The sequence below is a fragment of the Schistocerca gregaria genome, unplaced genomic scaffold, assembly GCF_023897955.1.
Source record: "Schistocerca gregaria isolate iqSchGreg1 unplaced genomic scaffold, iqSchGreg1.2 ptg000156l, whole genome shotgun sequence".
In the NCBI taxonomy this organism is placed as follows: domain Eukaryota; kingdom Metazoa; phylum Arthropoda; class Insecta; order Orthoptera; family Acrididae; genus Schistocerca; species Schistocerca gregaria.
Genome location: NW_026061720.1, coordinates 130,321 through 153,513, shown reverse-complemented (window position 1 = coordinate 153,513; position 23,193 = coordinate 130,321). Strand labels below are relative to the sequence as shown.

The window sequence follows — 23,193 nt, the reverse complement described above, 5'->3', positions numbered from 1 at the left end:
CCCATTGTGCACTCCATTATTCATGCCAACTCAGTGCCTCGCTCTTTACTACTGTGTACCAATCTTGTCGTCCAACTGCAAAACACTGGGCCACAACAAGTTTCCGCGTCTCCATTGCACTGCGCATACTACGAAACGCTCCCCAAACTTGGCACTAACCCACGCAGCCGACTTTTCAGACTTTCCACGGCGCTCACGCAACGCTCACGCTAGTGACAGCATTATTTATAGTTCGACGTCGCGCCAAAGCGAATGAGCACATTTCGCCTACGGCTTAGGCCGCCCTCCTAGTGTGGCTGCTCGGTGTCTGCAGGCAGCGAGGGTCTGCAAACTTCCTGTGTTCGCACCAATGTCACCTGTGCTTCCAGAATGAGATTTTCACTCTGCAGCGGAGTGTGCGCTGATATGAAACTTCCTGTCAGATTAAAACTGTGTGCCCGACCGAAACTCGAACTCGGGACCTTTGCCTTTCGCGAGCAAGTGCTCTACCAACTGAGCTACCGAAGCACGACTCACGCCCGGTACTCACAGCTTTACTTCTGCCAGTATCCGTCTCCTACCTTCCAAACTTTACAGAAGCTCTTCTGCGAACCTTGCAGAACTAGCACTCCTGAAAGAAAGAATATTGCGGAGACATGGCTCAGCCACAGCCTGGAGGATGTTTCCAGAATGAGATTTTCACTCTGCAGCGGAGTGTGCGCTGATATGAAACCTCCTGGCAGATTAAAACTGTGTGCCCGACCGAGACCCGAACTCGGGACCTTTGCCTTTCGCGGGCAAGTGCTCCACCAACTGAGCTACCGAAGCACGACTCACGCCCGGTACTCACAGCTTTACTTCTGCCAGTATCCGTCTCCTACCTTCCAAACTTTACAGAAGCTCTTCTGCGAACCTTGCAGAACTAGCACTCCTGGAAGAAAGGATATTGCGGAGACATGGCTTAGCCACAGCCTGGGGGATGTTTCCAGAATGAGATTTTCTCCCTGCAGCGGAGTGTGCGCTGATATGAAACTTCCTGGCAGATTAAAACTGTGTGCCCGACCGAGACTCGAACTCGGGACCTTTGCCTTTCGCGGGCAAGTGCTCTACCAACTGAGCTACCGAAGCACGACTCACGCCCGGTACTCACAGCTTTACTTCTGCCAGTATCCGTCTCCTACCTTCCAAACTTTACAGAAGCACTTCTGCGAACCTTGCAGAACTAGCACTCCTGAAAGAAAGGATATTGCGGAGACATGGCTTAGCCACAGCCTGGGGGATGTTTCCAGAATGAGATTTTCACTCTGCAGCGGAGTGTGCGCTGATATAAAACTTCCTGGCAGATTAAAACTGTGTGCCCGACCGAGTCTCGAACTCGGGACCTTTGCCTTTCGCGGGCAAGTGCTCTACCAACTGAGCTACCGAAGCACGACTCACGCCCGGTACTCACAGCTTTACTTCTGCCAGTATCCGTCTCCTACCTTCCAAACTTTACAGAAGCTCTTCTGCGAACCTTGCAGAACTAGCACTCCTGAAAGAAAGGATATTGCGGAGATATGGCTTAGCCACAGCCTGGGGGATGTTTCCAGAATGAGATTTTCACTCTGCAGCGGAGTGTGCGCTGATATGAAACTTCCTGGCAGATTAAAACTGTGTGCCCGACCGAGACTCGAACTCGGGACCTTTGCCTTTCGCGGGCAAGTGCTCTACCAACTGAGCTACCGAAGCACGACTCACGCCCGGTACTCACAGCTTTACTTCTGCCAGTATCCGTCTCCTACCTTCCAAACTTTACAGAAGCTCTTCTGCGAACCTTGCAGAACTAGCACTCCTGAAAGAAAGGATATTGCGGAGACATGGCTTAGCCACAGCCTGGGGGATGTTTCCAGAATGAGATTTTCACTCTGCAGCGGAGTGTGCGCTGATATAAAACTTCCTGGCAGATTAAAACTGTGTGCCCGACCGAGACTCGAACTCGGGACCTTTGCCTTTCGCGGGCAAGTGCTCTACCAACTGAGCTACCGAAGCACGACTCACGCCCGGTACTCACAGCTTTACTTCTGCCAGTATCCGTCTCCTACCTTCCAAACTTTACAGAAGCTCTTCTGCGAACCTTGCAGAACTAGCACTCCTGAAAGAAAGGATATTGCGGAGATATGGCTTAGCCACAGCCTGGGGGATGTTTCCAGAATGAGATTTTCACTCTGCAGCGGAGTGTGCGCTGATATGAAACTTCCTGGCAGATTAAAACTGTGTGCCCGACCGAGACTCGAACTCGGGACCTTTGCCTTTCGCGGGCAAGTGCTCTACCAACTGAGCTACCGAAGCACGACTCACGCCCGGTACTCACAGCTTTACTTCTGCCAGTATCCGTCTCCTACCTTCCAAACTTTACAGAAGCTCTTCTGCGAACCTTGCAGAACTAGCACTCCTGAAAGAAAGGATATTGCGGAGACATGGCTTAGCCACAGCCTGGGGGATGTTTCCAGAATGAGATTTTCACTCTGCAGCGGAGTGTGCGCTGATATGAAACTTCCTGGCAGATTAAAACTGTGTGCCCGACCGAGACTCGAACTCGGGACCTTTGCCTTTCGCGGGCAAGTGCTCTACCAACTGAGCTACCGAAGCACGACTCACGCCCGGTACTCACAGCTTTACTTCTGCCAGTATCCGTCTCCTACCTTCCAAACTTTACAGAAGCTCTTCTGCGAACCTTGCAGAACTAGCACTCCTGAAAGAATGGATATTGCGGAGACATGGCTTAGCCACAGCCTGGGGGATGTTTCCAGAATGAGATTTTCACTCTGCAGCGGAGTGTGCGCTGATATGAAACTTCCTGGCAGATTAAAACTGTGTGCCCGACCGAGACTCGAACTCGGGACCTTTGCCTTTCACGGGCAAGTGCTCTACCAACTGAGCTACCGAAGCACGACTCACGCCCGGTACTCACAGCTTTACTTCTGCCAGTATCCGTCTCCTACCTTCCAAACTTTACAGAAGCTCTTCTGCGAACCTAGCAGAACTAGCACTCCTGAAAGAAAGGATATTGCGGAGACATGGCTTAGCCACAGCCTGGGGGATGTTTCCAGAATGAGATTTTCACTCTGCAGCGGAGTGTGCGCTGATATGATACTTCCTGGCAGATTAAAACTGTGTGCCCGACCGAGACTCGAACTCGGGACCTTTGCCTTTCGCGGGCAAGTGCTCTACCAACTGAGCTACCGAAGCACGACTCACGCCCGGTACTCACAGCTTTACTTCTGCCAGTATCCGTCTCCTACCTTCCAAACTTTACAGAAGCTCTTCTGCGAACCTTGCAGAACTAGCACTCCTGAAAGATAGGATATTGCGGAGACATGGCTTAGCCACAGCCTAGGGGATGTTTCCAGAATGGGATTTTCACTCTGCAGCGGAGTGTGCGCTGATATGAAACTTCCTGGCAGATTAAAACTGTGTGCCCGACCGAGACTCGAACTCGGGACCTTTGCCTTTCGCGGGCAAGTGCTCTACCAACTGAGCTACCGAAGCACGACTCACGCCCGGTACTCACAGCTTTACTTCTGCCAGTATCCGTCTCCTACCTTCCAAACTTTACAGAAGCTCTTCTGCGAACCTTGCAGAACTAGCACTCCTGAAAGAAAGGATATTGCGGAGACATGGCTTAGCCACAGCCTGGGGGATGTTTCCAGAATGAGATTTTCACTCTGCAGCGGAGTGTGCGCTGATATGAAACTTCCTGGCAGATTAAAACTGTGTGCCCGACCGAGACTCGAACTCGGGACCTTTGCCTTTCGCGGGCAAGTGCTCTACCAACTGAGCTACCGAAGCACGACTCACGCCTGGTACTCACAGCTTTACTTCTGCCGGTATCCGTCTCCTACCTTCCAAACTTTACAGAAGCTCTTCTGCGAACCTTGCAGAACTAGCACTCCTGAAAGAAAGGATATTGCGGAGACATGGCTTAGCCACAGCCTGGGGGATGTTTCCAGAATGAGATTTTCACTCTGCAGCGGAGTGTGCGCTGATATGAAACTTCCTGGCAGATTAAAACTGTGTGCCCGACCGAGACTCGAACTCGGGACCTTTGCTTTTCGCGGGCAAGTGCTCTACCAACTGAACTACCGAAGCACGACTCACGCCCGGTACTCACAGCTTTACTTCTGCCAGTATCCGTCTCCTACCTTCCAAACTTTACAGAAGCTCTTCTGCGAACCTTGCAGAACTAGCACTCCTGAAAGAAAGGATATTGCGGAGACATGGCTTAGCCACAGTCTGGGGGATGTTTCCAGAATGAGATTTTCACTCTGCAGCGGAGTGTGCGCTGATATGAAACTTCCTGGCAGATTAAAACTGTGTGCCCGACCGAGACTCGAACTCGGGACCTTTGCCTTTCGCGGGCAAGTGCTCTACCAACTGAGCTACCGAAGCACGACTCACGCCCGGTACTCACAGCTTTACTTCTGCCAGTATCCGTCTCCTACCTTCCAAACTTTACAGAAGCTCTTCTGCGAACCTTGCAGAACTAGCACTCCTGAAAGAAAGGATATTGCGGAGACATGGCTTAGCCACAGCCTGGGGGATGTTTCCAGAATGAGATTTTCACTCTGCAGCGGAGTGTGCGCTGATATGAAACTTCCTGGCAGATTAAAACTGTGTGCCCGACCGAGACTCGAACTCGGGACCTTTGCCTTTCGCGGGCAAGTGCTCTACCAACTGAGCTACCGAAGCACGACTCACGCCCGGTACTCACAGCTTTACTTCTGCCAGTATCCGTCTCCTACCTTCCAAACTTTACAGAAGCTCTTCTGCGAACCTTGCAGAACTAGCACTCCTGAAAGAAAGGATATTGCGGAGACATGGCTTAGCCAAAGCCTGGGGGATGTTTCCAGAATGAGATTTTCACTCTGCAGCGGAGTGTGCGCTGATATGAAACTTCCTGGCAGATTAAAACTGTGTGCCCGACCGAGACTCGAACTCGGGACCTTTGCCTTTCGCGGGCAAGTGCTCTACCAACTGAGCTACCGAAGCACGACTCACGCCCGGTACTCACAGCTTTACTTCTGCCAGTATCCGTCTCCTACCTTCCAAACTTTACAGAAGCTCTTCTGCGAACCTTGCAGAACTAACACTCCTGAAAGAAAGGATATTGCGGAGACATGGCTTAGCCACAGCCTGGGGGATGTTTCCAGAATGAGATTTTCACTCTGCAGCGGAGTGTGCGCTGTTATGAAACTTCCTGGCAGATTAAAACTGTGTGCCCGACCGAGACTCGAACTCGGGACCTTTGCCTTTCGCGGGCAAGTGCTCTACCAACTGAGCTACCGAAGCACGACTCACGCCCGGTACTCACAGCTTTACTTCTGCCAGTATCCGTCTCCTACCTTCCAAACTTTACAGAAGCTCTTCTGCGAAACTTGCAGAACTAGCACTCCTGAAAGAAAGGATATTGCGGAGACATGGCTTAGCCACAGCCTGGGGGATGTTTCCAGAATGAGATTTTCACTCTGCAGCGGAGTGTGCGCTGATATGAAACTTCCTGGCAGATTAAAACTGTGTGCCCGACCGAGACTGGAACTCGGGAACTTTGCCTTTCGCGGGCAAGTGCTCTACCAACTGAGTCGTGCTTTGGTAGCTCAGTATGTAGGGCACTTGCCCGCAAAAGGCAAAGGTCCCGAGTTCGAGTCTCGGTCGGGCACACAGTTCTAATCTGCCAGGAAGTTTCATATCAGCGCACACTCCTCTGCAGAGTGAAAATCTCATTCTGGAAACATCCCCCAGGCTGTGGCTAAGCCATGTCTCCGCAATATCCTTTCTTTCAGGAGTGCTAGTTCTGCAAGGTTCGCAGAAGAGCTTCTGTAAAGTTTGGAAGGTAGGAGACGGATACTGGCAGAAGTAAAGCTGTGAGTACCGGGCGTGAGTCGTGCTTCGGTAACTCAGTTGGTAGAGCACTTGCCCGCGAAAGGCAAAGGTCCCGAGTTCGAGTCTCGGTCGGGCACACAGTTTTAATCTGCCAGGAAGTTTCATATCAGCGCACACTCCGCTGCAGAGTGAAAATCTCAATCTGGAAACATCCCCCAGGCTGTGGCTAAGCCATGTCTCCGCAATATCCTTTCTCTCAGGAGTGCTAGTTCTGCAAGGTTCGCAGAAGAGCTTCTGTAAAGTTTCTAAGGTAGGAGACGGATACTGGCAAAAGTAAAGCTGTGAGTACCGGGCGTGAGTCGTGCTTCGGTAGCTCAGTTGGTAGAGCACTTGCCCGAGAAAGGCAAAGGTCCCGAGTTCGAGTCTCGGTCGGGCACACAGTTTTAATCTGCCAGGAAGTTTCACCTGTGCTTGCTTGTCAGAGACAGACTATCGCAAAACATACAACTCACTCCATGAATTGATTGCTACGGCATCTGTTATCAGCAGTCACAACTAGCAACACCAGTAGCAGCCGACCGCACGCAAAGAATAGGAATGTGCAGTGGGATTTACGTGAACTCGGCGCAAGGCAGATCTTTCCGACATAGGCTTGAAAATCTTACGGGAACACTTGTACTGTTTCTAAATTAAGTGTAGGCGTGGGAGGAGGGTGATTCCCACGCACTAATAACAGCACGCTTGCCAATTGTGGATGCTAATCATTCGCTTGTATCTTCCTAGACACATCTGCAGGCTGAGAATTATTCCACTTGCATGGCATGGTACGCATGTAGGTGTGTTAAAAATTCTGGAGGCACAGGGTATTGATCCCAGTACCTCTCGCACACTAAGCGAGCGCTCTACCATCTGAGCTACGCCCTCCTCACCGAAGACTAATGATGCTACATACAGCCATATAGACGACACAGACCCTTGCACTCCCATTATTCAGCAGACAAACTCTAAGAAACTTCCTGGCAGATTAAAACTGTGTGCCCGACCGAGACTCGAACTCGGGACCTTTGCCTTTCCCGGGCAAGTGCTCTACCATCTGAGCTACCGATGCACGACTCACGCCCGGTACTCACAGCTTTACTTCTGCCAGTATCTCGTCTCCTACCTTCCAAACTTTACAGAAGCTCTTCTGCGAACCTTGAAGAACTAGCACTCCTAAAAGAAAGGATATAGCGGAGACATGGCCAGGAAGTTTCATATCAGCGCACACTCCGCTGCAGAGTGAAAATCTCATTCTGGAAACATCCCCCAGGCTGTGGCTAAGCCATGTCTCCGCTATATCCTTTCTTTCATGAGTGCTAGTTCTGCAAGTTTCGCAGAAGAGCTTCTGTAAAGTTTGGAAGGTAGGAGACGAGATACTGGCAGAAGTAAAGCTGTGAGTACCGGGCGTGAGTCGTGCTTCGGTAGCTCAGATGGTAGAGCACTTGCCCGCGAAAGGCAAAGGTCCCGAGTTCGAGTCTCGGTCGGGCACACAGTTTTAATCTGCCAGGAAGTGTCATATCAGCGCACACTCCGCTGCAGAGTGAAAATCTCATTCTGGAGACAAACTCTACCCCCTATGTATCCGTTCGGGTGTCTTTCAGGTTTCGTGCATTCTGTATCGAATCGTAGTTGGCCACAATGAAAGTGGCACGTATAACGTTGAAAATAGAGTTCAGACACCGCTCTGAGTAAGACGAACGTGTTGTCCACCCTCTAGACTTCAATGAGGTTAAGCCGTGATACCTAAGACAGATCTGCACTCGATGACACCTCGATAACAGCCGGTCCCCACACTTACATCTTGCTCTCCTTACGTCAGTATACTTCATATCAGTCTGTGACGCTGGCTTTGCAACATCTTGTGTGCCTTTAGGTTCGCCGCGACCAACACTTACCATGCACTGACCACAAAAAATTGAGGCGCCGCGGCTTGAACCCTGCACCTTTCACATGCGAAGCGAACGCTCTACCAACTGAGCTACGCCACATGCACGACCAAACTGCGCTATTCCCCATTCTTTGCGACTCTGATGCGCACGGACACGATGGTTGGTTGGTTTGTAGCGGTGAAGGGAGCAGAGTACAAAGGCGCGGACACGTTCATATACACAAAAGTTCCAAGTAGTTTCGATGCTCTGGTATTACAAATGCAAATTCCGTCTGTTTTAAACGTCTTAAATTGAAAGAGCTGTCACAAATTGCTCCGTATTCACACCTTGTCGACAATCATACAGCACCTGAGGTAACAAACACATCTCGAGCCCCATTGTGCACTCCATTATTCATGCCAACTCAGTGCCTCGCTCTTTACTACTGTGTACCAATCTTGTCGTCCAACTGCAAAACACTGGGCCACAACAAGTTTCCGCGTCTCCATTGCACTGCGCATACTACGAAACGCTCGCCAAACTTGGCACTCACCCACGCAGCCGACTTTTCCGACTTTCCACGACGCTCACGCTAGTGACAGCATTATTTATAGTTCGACGTCGCGCCAAAGCGAATGAGCACATTTCGCCTACGGCTTAGGCCGCCCTCCTAGTGTGGCTGCTCGGTGTCTGCAGGCAGCGAGGGTCTGCAAGCTTCCTGTGTTCGCACCTATGTCACCTGAGCTTGCTTGTCAGAGACAGACTATCGCAAAACATACAACTCACTCCATGAATTGATTGCTACGGTATCTGTTATCAGCAGTCACAAATAGCAACACCAGTAGCAGCCGACTGCACGCATAGAATAGGAATGTGCAGTGGGATTTACGTGAACTCGGCGCAAGGCAGATCTTTCCGACATAGGCTTGAGAATCTTACGGGAACACTTGTACTGTTTCTAAATTAAGTGTAGGCGTGGGAGGAGGGTGCTTCCCGCGCACTAATAACAGCACGCTTGCCAATTGTGGATGCTAATCATTCGCTTGTATCTTCCTAGACACATCTGCAGGCTGAGAATTATTCCACTTGCATGGCAAGGTGCGCATGTAGGTGTGTTAAAAATTCTGGAGGCACTGGGTATTGATCCCAGTACCTCTCGCATATTAAGCGAGCGCTCTACCATCTGAGCTACGCCCGCACCCCTGAAGACTAATGGTGCTACATACAGCCATATAGACGACACAGACCCTTGCACTCCCATTATTCAGCAGACAAAAACTACTCTCTATGTATCCGTTAGGGTGTCTACCAGGTTTCGTGCATTCTGTATCGAATCGTAGTTGGCCACAATGAAAGTGGCACGTATAACGTTGAAAATAGAGTTCGGACACCGCTCTGAGTAAGACGAACGTGTTGTCCACCCTCTAGACTTCAATGAGGTTAAGCCGTGATACCTAAGACAGATCTGCACTCGATGACACCTCGATAACAGCCGGTCCCCACACTTACATCTTGCTCTCCTTACGTCAGTATACATCATATCAGTCTGTGACGCTGGCTTTGCAACATCTTGCGTGCCTTTAGGTTCGCCGCGACCAGCACTTACCATGCACTGACCACAAAAAATGGAGGCGCCGCGGTTTGAACCCTGCACCTTTCACATGCGAAGCGAACGCTCTACCAACTGAGCTACGCCTCATGCACGACAAACAGCGCTACTCCCCATTCTTTGCGACTCTGATGCGCACGGACACGATCGTTGGTTGGTTTGTAGCGGTGAAGGGAGCAGAGTACAAAGGCGCGGACACGTTCATATACACAAAAGTTCCAAGTAGTTTCGATGCTCTGGTATTACAAATGCAAATTCCGTCTGTTTTTAACGTCTCAAATTGAAAGAGTCGTCACAAATTGCACCGTTTTCACTCCTTGTCGACAATCATACAGCACCTGAGGTAACAAACACATCTCGAGCCCCATTGTGCACTCCATTATTCATACCAACTCAGTGCCTCGCTCTTTACTACTGTGTACCAATCTTGTCGTCCAACTGCAAAACACTCTGCCACAACAAGTTTCCGCGTCTCCATTGCACTGCGCATACTACAAAACGCTCCCCAAACTTGGCACTCACCCACGCAGCCGACTTTTCCGACTTTTTACGAAGCTCACGCAACGCTCACGCTAGTGACAGCATTATTTATAGTTCGACGTCGCGCCAAAGCGAATGAGCACATTTCGCCTACGGCTTAGGCCGCCCTCCTAGTGTGGTTGCTCGGTGTCTGCAGGCAGCGAGGGTCTGCAAGCTTCCTGTGTTCGCACCTATGTCACCTGTGCTTGCTTGTCAGAGACAGACTATCGCAAAACATACAACTCACTCCATGAATTGATTGCTACGGCATCTGTTATCAGCAGTCACAACTAGCAACACCAGTAGCAGCCGACTGCACGCAAAGAATAGGAATGTGCAGTGGGATTTACGTGAACTAGGCGCAAGGCAGATCTTTCCGACATAGGCTTGAGAATCTTACAGGAACACTTGTACTGTTTCTAAATAAAGTGTAGGCGTGGGAGGAGGGTGCTTCCCGCGCACTAATAACAGCACGCTTGCCAATTGTGGATGCTAATCATTCGCTTGTATCTTCCTAGACACATCTGCTGGCTGTGAATTATTCCACTTGCATGGCAAGGTGCGCATGTAGGTGTGTTAAAAATTCGGGAGGCACTGGTTATTGATCCCAGTACCTCTCGCATACTAAGCGAGCGCTCTACCATCTGAGCTATGCCCGCCCCCCCGAAGACTAATGGTGCTACATACAGCCATATAGACGACACAGACCCTTGCACTCCCATTATTCAGCAGACAAACACTACTCTCTATGTATCCGTTAGGGTGTCTTTCAGGTTTCGTGCATTCTGTATCGAATCGTAGTTGGAATGAAAGTGGCACGTATAACGTTGAAAATAGAGTTCGGACACCGCTCTGAGTAAGACGAACGTGTTGTCCACCCTCCAGACTTCAATGAGGTTAAGCCGTGATACCTAAGACAGATCTGCACTCGATGACACCTCGATAACAGCCGGTCCCCACACTTACATCTTGCTCTCCTTACGTCAGTATACATCATATCAGTCTGTGACGCTGGCTTTGCAACATCTTGCGTGCCTTTAGGTTCGCCGCGACCAACACTTACCATGCACTGACCACAAAAAATGGAGGCGCCGCGGCTTGAACCCTGCACCTTTCACATGCGAAGCGAACGCTCCACCAAGTTTTTTTTTTTTTTTTTTTTTTTTAATGTATAGGGCCTCCTTCCTCCCCTTCAGCCCCGCCTTGCGCTCGCCATAAATCGCCTTCGTCGGCGTCGGCTTCATCTGCCTTGATTTCTGAATTACTTATTCTTCTGAACTATTCCAATTTCCAAACCAAAGATACTTCTAAACCTAATGCATAGTCCCGCAATGGTGACAAAGTAGAATTTTTTTTTTTTTGTGCGTTTGTTGTATTCCATTTTCAGAGATTTGTCCTGGGCCTTCACGGCTACCGTAGCGGCGAGAGGGCCCACGAAGTCCCCACCGTACTTCACCCCAGGCAGCAATCCCCTACTTCTGGTCTGCAACACTCTTTCTGTTGTTTGTTGTTCTTTTTAGTGCTTTCGTTGTGTTGTTGGTTTTTTATCAACTTTTATAATTGTTTATTTTTTTATTATAATTTATTTATTCATTTATTTATTTATTTATTTGTTTTTTTTTAATAGAAAATGAAAAAAGGAACTCTGGTCCGCTAGAAAAACAGAAGAAAATAAAATAGTCCTTGTCGTAACACTGTTCAGTATACGTCACTGTGACATTTGAAGAAGAAAAGAAAAAAAAAACAAAGCAATGTTGAATGAAGGAAAGAAAAAAAATACTTCTTTCATCGAAGAACGACTTCTAAAAAATTCGCATATCGTTTCCTGTAATGTCTCGTCTGTGAAAGTATGTGAAACTGTAATTCCAGGTAAAGACAGAACGCCGCCTCACTCTTGGGTTCTTGCGTCTGTAAATAATGAACATAATGACTCTTCAACCAATTGACAGAGTTCCGTTTGGTGTTCGGGTACGGCACTGAATCCGGATACAGGAAATCTTCAGGTTTAATACAAAGCTGGGAAGTCCTCATAATCGTAGCCAGTTTTCGGCGAATGCATGGCCAAACTGCTTGGACAGTGGTGCACAAAACACGATGTTCATCAGTATCAGGCAAGTTGCACGTAAGGCACAAAGGTGAGTCAGCCAAATGTAGAGCATGAAGTCGTGAATTGGTACTTATTTTACGGTTCACGACCCTGTACCAAGAGGCTTTCACTGACGTTGGTAAATCACGGCTATGTATGTTTTTCCATATCACTGGCCAGCGATGATTGGGGTATTTGTGTTCGATGTTGTTCCTGTTCTTAGTTGCCAGTAGTTTATTATAAACTAACTTCACCACGGAAAGCTCATTTTCTGGGAGAGTTGACCGTACGTAACTGAACTCAATGAAAAAGCTCTTAAAGTGAGTCAGCGCAGGCGGAATATGTTGAACAGAGGCGGGAGGCTGCAGGCAGGCCGGCGCTATTTCGGTTAACAGGTGAGCCGTTAGACTGTTCGGTAACGACCTCCACCGTTTGTAGGTGGTGCATACGTACAATGCTCGTGATTTGGAACGAACATCCGTTAAATTCAGGCCTCCATCGGTCGTGGAGAGAGTGAGCGTATCGTACTTGACTTTAAAAATGTGTCCACGTGTGACAAAATGGCCTAGAGCGGACATCATACGCTTCGCTGTCTCCTGTGGCATGGGCAGTACTTGTGCAACGTAGTTAATCTTTGAGGTGAGGTAGACATTAGCGAAAGTGACTTTCTGCAGTTCATCAAGGCTCCTTAGGTAGTGGGTCTGCATGCAAGCACGCATACTTGCCAGGAGATTCCTATAGTTCACCGCAATTGTGTGTTGTATGTTGCTCCTGTACTCAATACCAAGGCATTTCATTCTAGAAAGTAGTTGCAACTGACCGTGATGGTGCAGCGAGATGCCGCGTCCTATGTTCATAATGCCAGATTTCCTGGCATTCAACTTCGCACCCGCAACAAGTTCGTAGTTTTTGACGATCTGAAGGGCTTCCTCGACTTCACCTTCGTCCATGACCAAAAATCCGACGTCATCCGCATATGCAGTACAAACAATCTTAATGCCGTGGATGGTTAATCCTTGTAGACGCTGTGTCAAGGTGACAAGCAAAGGCTCAATGGCAATGGCAAACAAGGCCATTGACATAGGGCATCCCTGTCGCACTGAATTAGTAATATTAATTGATGCGCTCAGCTGGCCATTCACCATGAGTCGAGTTACTCCTTTACGAAGGAGCTCATGTATAAGATTGATAAAACGTAGTGGAAATCCCATGGCATGCATCGTCCGGATGAGAAACTGATGGTTTACTCTGTCGAATGCCTTTGAAAAGTCAAGGGAAACTAGCGCACACCGTATCTTGCACGCATCTGCAATGGCTATGACGTCCCTGTATTGAGACAAATTTTGGAAGATCGTCCTACCGACACCTACACTGGTCTGGTACTGACCAATGACAGTATTCATCAACATTTTCAATCTATTAGAAATAATACGTGCTAAAATTTTGTAGTCACTGTTCAGTAAAGTAAGCGGCCGAAAATCGTCAACAGAACTGCACATTGGGCGTTTAGGGATTAATACCACGATGCCTTCCACGAGAGCCTGAGGAACATTAAAATCAGGCCGTAAAATTTCATTAAACATACTCAACAACTTGGGCTTTAATTTGTCGCGGAAAGTAAGATAAAATTCAGCAGTGAGACCGTCGGGTCCCGGCGATTTATTTTTCGGACTTCGTGATAGCGCAGAATCCATTTCGTCTTCATCAATTTCTCGCATGAGAGTTTCGACTTCAGCAGCACCCAAAGTCCTTTGCAAGTTATTGAGTAATTCATCGTGAGTTCCATCGTCGGTATGTGTCGTTGCCAGCAGATCTGCCAGGTGATTGTGAAGTGCGTTCCGTATGTCGTGTTGCCGCGTGAGCGCAACGCCTTCACTCAACTGAAGACGAGTTATTAATCTCCGCCGCCCCCTCTTATTTTCACGAATGACGTGAAACATGGATGTCATTTCGTCGTCTATCACATTCTGGGGCCTGGACCTTATTTGAAAGCCTTCTGCCTGCTGCCGCTGAAGTTTTAATAATTTTGCCTTAATCTTATTAATCTGCATAAAATTTTCAGGTACAGTCACATCGGACTGGTAAAGCTCCCTGAGACAAGTAAAATAAAACTCAGACGTTTGCCGTTGCCACCAGGATTTGTCCCGAGCGTAGCGTTTAAACATTTTTGATAAAGTTGGTTTGGCATGTGTTATCCACCATTCAGTAACGGAGGCATACTGTGCAACCCGTCTTTCACATGCCTCCCATGTTTCGTTAAAGGCACGGTGACAGTCAACATCGTTAAGGAGAGCATTGTTAAGTTTCCAGAAACTTCTGCCGCGAAATGTGCCTTGCTTGACCATGTTAACAGTACAAATATATGCGGCATGATCGGAAAAAATTGTGGGCCAAACTTCGGATTGGAGGACGTGAGTCTTCATACACGCCGATACATAGATTCTGTCTAGCCGGCTTGCAGAGTGGTTCGTGACATGAGTGAACCCAGGTGCCGCTCCCTGCGTATGCTCCCATGTGTCAATGAGGTTCATTTCTTGGACGATACGTTCTAGTTCTCCAGATTTGTTAAAATTAGGCGTCTGGTCTTTTGGACTTAAGACACAGTTGAAGTCACCCGCAAAAATTATACGATCGTAGGTTCCCCTAAAAAGTGGGACTATGGCGCTTGTGAAGAACTCAGCCCTAGCACGCCTATTGCTACTGCCGGACGGGGCGTAAACATTGATAATGCGTGTCCGATGGAAAGTGACAGCGATCCCTCTATGATCAGGCAGTTTTTCTGCGTCGGTCGCTACAATCCCTTCTTTTAACAGAATCGCTGTCCCTAAATTCGCACCGCTCCCGGAATTGGAGAGAGTAGTATAACCAGTTATTCGGTCAAGTTCAATCGCAGCGACTTCTTGAAGTAACAGAATATCGATATCCGCTGCGTATACAAAATCTTGTAAATTACGGAGCCGCCAGTACGACTGTATCTTATTGATGTTTAACGTGGCAATTTTATAGGCTTGGGGCTCGTTCATGGGAGAAAGCACATACTATTAATTAAACAGTCTTAGAAGGATGGCTAACGAAATTGAGGCCAAGCGCGTCAGTCGGAGCTCCTGTAGTTCCCGGTACGGTTGGTGTACGCTGCTCTGTGGGGGGTGCCGAAGATTCCGTCTCAATGGTCCGTATGACAGCCGCATCATTGCTCGTATCCAATACTTCCATTTCCTGTGCCCAATTCCCAGTGAGAGTGGCCTCTGACAAAAGCGATCCTGCGTTTCCTTGAGCGTGGGTATCCGGCAAAACGACTCTACTCGAGGTATCACTATCTTCCACCCGTCGTTGATTCACAGGGGGAGACACTACAGGATCAATGTCCATTCGACCAGACGCAGGGAGACCAACTTCAGAGGGTTCAGAAGTGTTCTGACTCATTTGGCTGCTTATTCGTTTCGCTTTTTCGCGGAGCTGTGGGGCGAGCTGATTGGCTCCTTGATGTGCAAGTCTCCGCTTCTTTTTGGAAGGCTTCCTGTTAGGGTTCGCAGTATCATCAACATCCGAAGTGGACTGTTGACTCTGGGGTTGATCCGCCGGGAACACAGCGTCTGCTTCATCCTCAGTACCAGTGGCATCAACCACTGGGGAGTCATCCGTCGTTACCTCCATCTCTGAGTGTGGTAGCGGCGGTGCCGCGTCAGCACTCGGTTCTTTGACGTTATCGGCCAAAACATCATTCAAACGAGGGGCATCTACAGGCGGGGTCGCGGGTGGAAGACCAGAAGCCGCGACAGCGTATGTCAGTGGCAGTGCCGTCGTCACAGGTGGGCTAGCGGCTTCACCGACAGGTATCTGCGTCACGCGTCTTTGTATACATTCAGAGCGCACGTGGCCGGGCGCACCACAGCCGGCACACGTTTTTGGCTGCCCATCATATATGACAATTCCGCGATGTCCACCTACGTAAATATATGAAGGTATGTGCTTCTGTAGATCGATCTTAACCTGCCTGACGCCGTTAAGCACCGGAAATTTGTGGGCTTTGGACCAACGCTCCGCAAAATTGTTAATGACCCTCCCGTAAGGTGTTAATGCAGAATTTATTTGCGCGGCTGATATTTCAAACGGGAGTTCGAAAATACGTGCCGTTCGGATGCCCAGTCCAGCATGCGTAATGCTGACGTCACTGACGGTACCATCGCTATGTTTAAACTTCAGTACACCTCCACTGGACTCGACAATTCTATCACACATTTCAGAGGACGTTAATTTCACATAAACAACACTAGTCACGATAGAGAAATTTATCCCTACAATGTCATCAAAAGTAATCTTAGCTGTTTCCTCTAACAATGCTTCAACTTCAAACGAATTTGGTTTCTAAAAGTTCCTATCAAAGGTAAACTTCAAGGTATCTTTCCTGTTAGTCGGATTCATAATTCCATATCAGATCCTACAGAACGGAACGAATACTAATAAGCAGACGCTGTAAGCACGCGACTCACCGCCTGACGTAAACACTTCCTGCCGCAGCGCGCTGGCCCTGGAGGTCCGCTCACCACCGCTGCCGCAGGCAGACTGTGAGCTGAGCTACGCCACATGCACGACCAAACTGCGCTATTCCCCATTTTTTTGCGACTCTGATGCGCACGGACAGGATGGTTGGTTGGTTTGTAGCGGTGAAGGGAGCAGAGTACAAAGGCGCAGACACGTTCATATACACAAAAGTTCCAAGTAGTTTCGATGCTCTGGTATTACAAATGCAAATTCCGTCTGTTTTTAACGTCTTAAATTGAAAGAGCCGTCACAAATTGCTCCGTTTTCACTCCTTGTCCACAATCATACAGCACCTGAGGTAACAAACACATCTCGAGCCCCATTGTGCACTCCATTATTCATGCCAACTCAGTGCCTCGCTCTTTACTACTGTGTACCAATCTTGTCGTCCAACTGCAAAACACTGGGCCACAACAAGTTTCCGCGTCTCCATTGCACTGCGCATACTACAAAACGCTCCCCAAACTTGGCACTCACCAACGCAGCCGACTTTTCTGACTTTCCACGACGCTCACGCAACGCTCACGCTAGTGACAGCATTATTTATAGTTCGACGTCGCGCCAAAGCGAATGAGCACATTTCGCCTACGGCTTAGGCCGCCCTCCTAGTGTGGCTGCTCGGTGACTGCAGGCAGCAAGGGTCTGCTAGCTTCCTGTGTTCGCACCTATGTCACCTGTGCTTGCTTGTCAGAGACAGACTATCGCAAAACATACAACTCACTCCATGAATTGATTGCTACGGCATCGGTTATCAGCAGTCACAACTAGCAACACCAATAGCAGCCGACTGCACGCAAAGAATAGGAACGTGCAGTGGGATTTACGTGGACTCGGCGCAAGGCAGATCTTTCCGACATGGGCTTGAGAATCTTACGGGAACACTTGTACTGTTTCTAAATTAAGTGTAGGCGTGGGAGGAGGGTGCTTCCCGCGCACTAATAACAGCACGCTTGCCAATTGTGGATGCTAATCATTCGCTTGTATCTTCCTAGACACATCTGCTGGCTGTGAATTATTCCACTTGCATGTTAAGGTGCGCATGTAGGTGTGTTAAAAATTCTGGTGACACTGGGTATTGAAACCAGTACCTCTCTCATACTAAGCGAGCGCTCTATCATCTGAGCTACGCCGGCCCCCCCGAAGACTAATGGTGCTACATACAGCCATATAGACGACACAGACCCTTGCACTCCCATTATTCAGCAGACGAACACTACTCTCTATGTATCCGTTAGGGTGTCTTTCAGGTTTCGTGCATTCTGTATCGAATGGTAGTTGGCCACAATGAAAGTGGCACGTATAACGTTGAAAATAGAGTTCGGACACCGCTCTGACTAAGACGAACGTGTTGTCCACCCTCTAGACTTCAATGAGGTTAAGCCGTGATACCTAAGACAGATCTGCACTCGATGACACCTCGATAACAGCCGGTCCCCACACTTACATCTTGCTCTCCCTACGTCAGTATACATCATATCAGTCTGTGACGCTGGCTTTGCAACATCTTGCGTGCCTTTAGGTTCGCCGCGACCAACACTTACCATGCACTGACCACAAAAAATGGAGGCGCCGCGGCTTGAACACTGCACCTTTCACATGCGAAGCGAACGCTCTACCAACTGAGCTACGCCACATGCACGACCAAGCTGCGCTCTTCCCCATTCTTTGCCACTCTGATGCGCACGGACACGATGGTTGGTTGGTTTGTAGCGGAGAAGGGAGCAGAGTACAAAGGCGCGGACACGTTCATATACACAAAAGTTCCAAGTAGTTTCGATGCTCTGGTATTACAAATGCAAATTCCGTCTGTTTTTAACGTCTTAAATTGAAAGAGCCGTCACAAATTGCTCCGTTTTCACTCCTTGTCGACAATCATACAGCACCTGAGGTAACAAACACATCTCGAGCCCCATTGTGCACTCCATTATTCATGCCAACTCAGTGCCCCGCTCTTTACTACTGTGTACCAATCTTGTCGTCCAACTGCAAAACACTGGGCCACAACAAGTTTCCGCGTCTCCATTGCACTGCGCATACTACAAAACGCTCCCCAAACTTGGCACTCACCCACGCAGCCGACTTTTCCGACTTTCCACGACGCTAACACTAGTGACAGCATTATTTATAGTTCGACGTCGCGCCAAAGCGAATGAGGTCATTTCGCCTACGGCTTAGGCCGCCCTTCTAGTGTGGCTGCTCGTTGTCTGCAGGCAGCGAGGGTCTGCAAGCTTCCTGTGTTTTTCACCTATGTCACCTGTGCTTGCTTGTCAGAGACAGACTATCGCAAAACATACAACTCACTCCATGAATTGATTGCTACGGCATCTGTTATCAGCAGTCACAACTAGCAACACCAGTAGCAGCCGACTGCACGCAAAGAATAGGAATGTGCATTGGGATTTACGTGAACTCGGCGCAAGGCAGATCTTTCCGACATAGGCTTGAGAATCTTATGGGAACACTTGTACTGTTTCTAAGTTAAGTGTAGGCGTGGGAGGAGGGTGCTTCCCGCGCACTTATAACAGCACGCATGCCAATTGTGGATGCTAATCATTCGCTTGTATCTTCCTAGACACATCTGCTGGCTGTGAATTATTCCACTTGCATGGCAAGGTGCGCATGTAGGTGTGTTAAAAATTCTGGAGGCACTGGGTATTGATCCAAGTACCTCTCGCATACTAAGCGAGCGCTCTACCATCTGAGCTACGCCCGCCCCGCCGAAGACTAATGGTGCTACATACAGTCATATAGACGACACAGACCCTTGCACTCCCATTATTCAGCAGACAAACAATACTCTCTATGTATCCGTTAGGGTGTCTTTCAGGTTTCGTGCATTCTGTATCGAATCGTAGTTTGCCACAATGAAATTGGCACGTATAACGTTGAAAATAGAGTTCGGACACCGCTCTGAGTAAGACGAACGTGTTGTCTACCCTCTAGACTTCAATGAGGTTAAGCTGTGATACCTAAGACAGATCTGCACTCGATGACACCTCGATAACAGCCGGTCCCCACACTTACATCTTGCTCTCCTTACGTCAGTATACATTATATCAGTCTGTGACGCTGGCTTTGCAACATCTTGCGTGCCTTTAGGTTCGCCGCGACCAACACTTACCATGCACTGACCACAAAAAATGGAGGCGCCGCGGCTTGAACCCTGCACCTTTCACATGCGAAGCGAACGCTCTACCAACTGAGCTACGCCACATGCACGACGAAACTGCGCTATTCCCCATTCTTTGCGACTCTGATGCGCACGGACACGATGGTTGGTTGGTTTGTAGCGGTGAAGGGAGCAGAGTACAAAGGTGCGAACACGTTCATATACACAAAAGTTCCAAGTTGTTTCGATGCTCTGGTATTACAAATGCAAATTACGTCTGTTTTTAACGTCTTAAATTGAAAGAGCCGTCACAAATTGCTCCGTTTTCACTCCTTGTCGACAATCATACAGCACCTGAGGTAACAAACACATCTCGAGCCCCATTGTACAATCCATTATTCATGCCAACTCAGTGCCTCGCTCTTTACTACTGTGTACCAATCTTGTCGTCCAACTGCAAAACACTGGGCCACAACAAGTTTCCGCGTCTCCATTGCACTGCGCATACTACGAAACGCTCCCCAAACTTGGCACTCACCCACGCAGCCGACTTTTCCGACTTTCCACGACGCTCACACTAGTGACAGCATTATTTATAGTTCGACGTCGCGCCAAAGCGAATGAGGTCATTTCGCCTACGGCTTAGGCCGCCCTTCTAGTGTGGCTGCTCGTTGTCTGCAGGCAGCGAGGGTCTGCAAGCTTCCTGTGTTTTTCACCTATGTCACCTGTGCTTGCTTGTCAGAGACAGACTATCGCAAAACATACAACTCACTCCATGAATTGATTGCTACGGCATCTGTTATCAGCAGTCACAACTAGCAACACCAGTAGCAGCCGACTGCACGCAAAGAATAGGAATGTGCATTGGGATTTACGTGAACTCGGCGCAAGGCAGATCTTTCCGACGTAGGCTTGAGAATCTTATGGGAACACTTGTACTGTTTCTAAATTAAGTGTAGGCGTGGGAGGAGGGTGCTTCCCGCGCACTAATAACAGCACGCTTGCCAATTGTGGATGCTAATCATTCGCTTGTATCTTCCAAGGCACATCTGCTGGTTGTGAATTATTCCACTTGCATGGCAAGGTTCGCATGTAGGTGTGTTAAAAATTCTGGAGGCACTGGGTATTGATCCCAGTACCTCTCGCATACTAAGCGAGCGCTCTACCGTCTGCGCTACGCCCGCCTCCCCCGAAGACTAGTGGTGCTACATACAGACATATAGACGACACAGACCCTTGCACTCCCATTATTCAGCAGACAAACACTACTCTCTATGTATCCGTTAGGGTCTCTTTCAGGTTTCGTGCATTCTGTATCGAATCGTAGTTGGCCACAATGAAAGTGGCACGTATAACGTTGAAAGTAGAGTTCGGACACCGCTCTGAGTAAGACGAACGTGTTGTCCACCCTCTAGACTTCAATGAGGTTAAGCCGTGATACCTAAGACAGATCTGCACTCGATGACACCTCGATAACAGCCGGTCCTCACACTTACATCTTGCTCTCCTTACGTCAGTATACATCATATCAGTCTGTGACGCTGGCTTTGCAACATCTTGCGTGCCTTTAGGTTCGCCGTGACCAACACTTACCATGCACTGACCACAAAAAATGGAGGCGCCGCGGCTTGAACCCTGCACCTTTCACATGCGAAGCGAACGCTCTACCAACTGAGCTACGCCCTATGGACGACCAAACTGCGCTATTCCCCATTCTTTGCGACTCTGATGCGCACGGACACGATGGTTGGTTGGTTTGTAGCGGTGAAGGGAGCAGAGTACAAAGGCGCGGACACGTTCATATACACAAAAGTTCCAAGTAGTTTCGATGCTCTGGTATTACAGATGCAAATTCCGTCTGTTTTTAACGTCTCAAACTGAAAGAGCCGTCACAAATTGCTCCGTTATCACTCCTTGTCGACAATCATACAGCACCTGAGGTAGCAAACACATATCGAGCCCCATTGTGCACTCCATTATTCATGCCAACTCAGTGCCTCGCTCTTTACAACTGTGTACCAATCTTGTCGTCCAACTGCAAAACACTGGGCCACAACAAGTTTCCGCGTCTCCATTGCACTGCGCATACTACAAAACGCTCCCCAAACTTGGCACTCACCATCGCAGCCGACTCTTCCGACTTTCCACGACGCTCACGCTAGTGACAGCATTATTTATAGTTCGACGTCGCGCCAAAGCGAATGAGCACATTTCGCCTACGGCTTAGGCCGCCCTCCTAGTGTCGCTGCTCGGTGTCTGCAGGCAGCGAGGGTCTGCTAGCTTCCTGTGTTCGCACCTATGTCACCTGTGCTTGCTTGTCAGACACAGACTATCGCAAAACATACAACTCACTCCATGAATTGATTGCTACGGCATCTGTTATCAGCAGTCACAACTAGCAACACCAGTAGCAGCCGACTGCACGCAAAGAATAGGAATGTGCAGTGGGATTTACGTGAACTCGGCGCAAGGCAGATCTTTCCGACATAGGCTTGAGAATCTTACGGGAACACTTGTACTGTTTCTAAATAAAGTGTAGGCGTGGGAGGAGGGTGCTTCCCGCGCACTAATAACAGCACGCTTGCCAATTGTGGATGCTAATCATTCGCTTGTATCTTCCTAGACACATCTGCTGGCTGTGAATTATTCCACTTGCATGGCAAGTTGCGCATGTAGGTGTTTTAAAAATTCTGGAGGCACTGGGTATTGAACCCAGTACCTCTCGCATACTAAGCGAGCGCTCTACCATCTGAGCTACGCCCGCCCCCCGAAGACTAATGGTGCTACATACAGCCATATAGACGACACAGACCCTTGCACTCCCATTATTCAGCAGACAAACACTACTCTCTATGTATCCGTTAGGGTGTCTTTCAGGTTTCGTGCATTCTGTATCGAATCGTAGTTGGCCACAATGAAAGTGGCACGTATAACGTTGAAAATAGAGTTCGGACACCGCTCTGAGTAAGACGAACGTGTTGTCCACCCTCTAGACTTCAATGAGGTTAAGCCGTGATACCTAAGACAGATCTGCACTCGATGACACCTCGATAACAGCCGGTCCCCTCACTTACATCTTGCTCTCCTTACGTCAGTATACATCATATCAGTCTGTGACGCTGGCTTTGCAACATCTTGCGTGCCTTTAGGTTCGCCGCGACCAACACTTACAATGCACTGACCACAAAAAATGGAGGCGCCGCGGCTTGAACCCTGCACCTTTCACTTGCGAAGCGAACGCTCTACCAACTGAGCTACGCCCCAGGCACGACCAAACTGCGCTATTCCCCATTCTTTGCGACTCTGATGCGCACGGACACGATGGTTGGTTGGTTTGTAGCGGTGAAGGGAGCAGAGTACAAAGGCGCGGACACGTTCATATACACCAAAGTTCCAAGTAGTTTCGATGCTCTGGTATTACAAATGCAAATTCCGTCTGTTTTTAACGTCTTAAATTGAAAGAGCCGTCACAAATTGCTCCGTTTTCACTCCTTGTCGACAATCATACAGCACCTGAGGTAACAAACACATCTCGAGTCCCATTGTGCACTCCATTATTCATGCCAACTCAGTGCCTCGCTCT

At 48.9% G+C, this 23,193-nt stretch overlaps 3 non-coding genes across 3 annotated transcripts; 1 reads left to right on the top strand and 2 right to left on the bottom strand.

The window, feature by feature from the left end:
• Positions 1 to 2,833: 2,833 nt before the first annotated feature.
• On the bottom strand, positions 2,834 to 2,908 carry Trnas-uga (transfer RNA serine (anticodon UGA)). The gene has a single exon. It is a non-coding gene; the product is annotated as a tRNA-Ser (tRNA).
• A 3,292-nt stretch (positions 2,909 to 6,200) lies between these two features.
• Trnas-aga (transfer RNA serine (anticodon AGA)) lies at positions 6,201 to 6,275 on the top strand. The gene has a single exon. It is a non-coding gene; the product is annotated as a tRNA-Ser (tRNA).
• A 16,026-nt stretch (positions 6,276 to 22,301) lies between these two features.
• Positions 22,302 to 22,375, bottom strand: Trnat-agu (transfer RNA threonine (anticodon AGU)). The gene has a single exon. It is a non-coding gene; the product is annotated as a tRNA-Thr (tRNA).
• Positions 22,376 to 23,193: the final 818 nt, after the last annotated feature.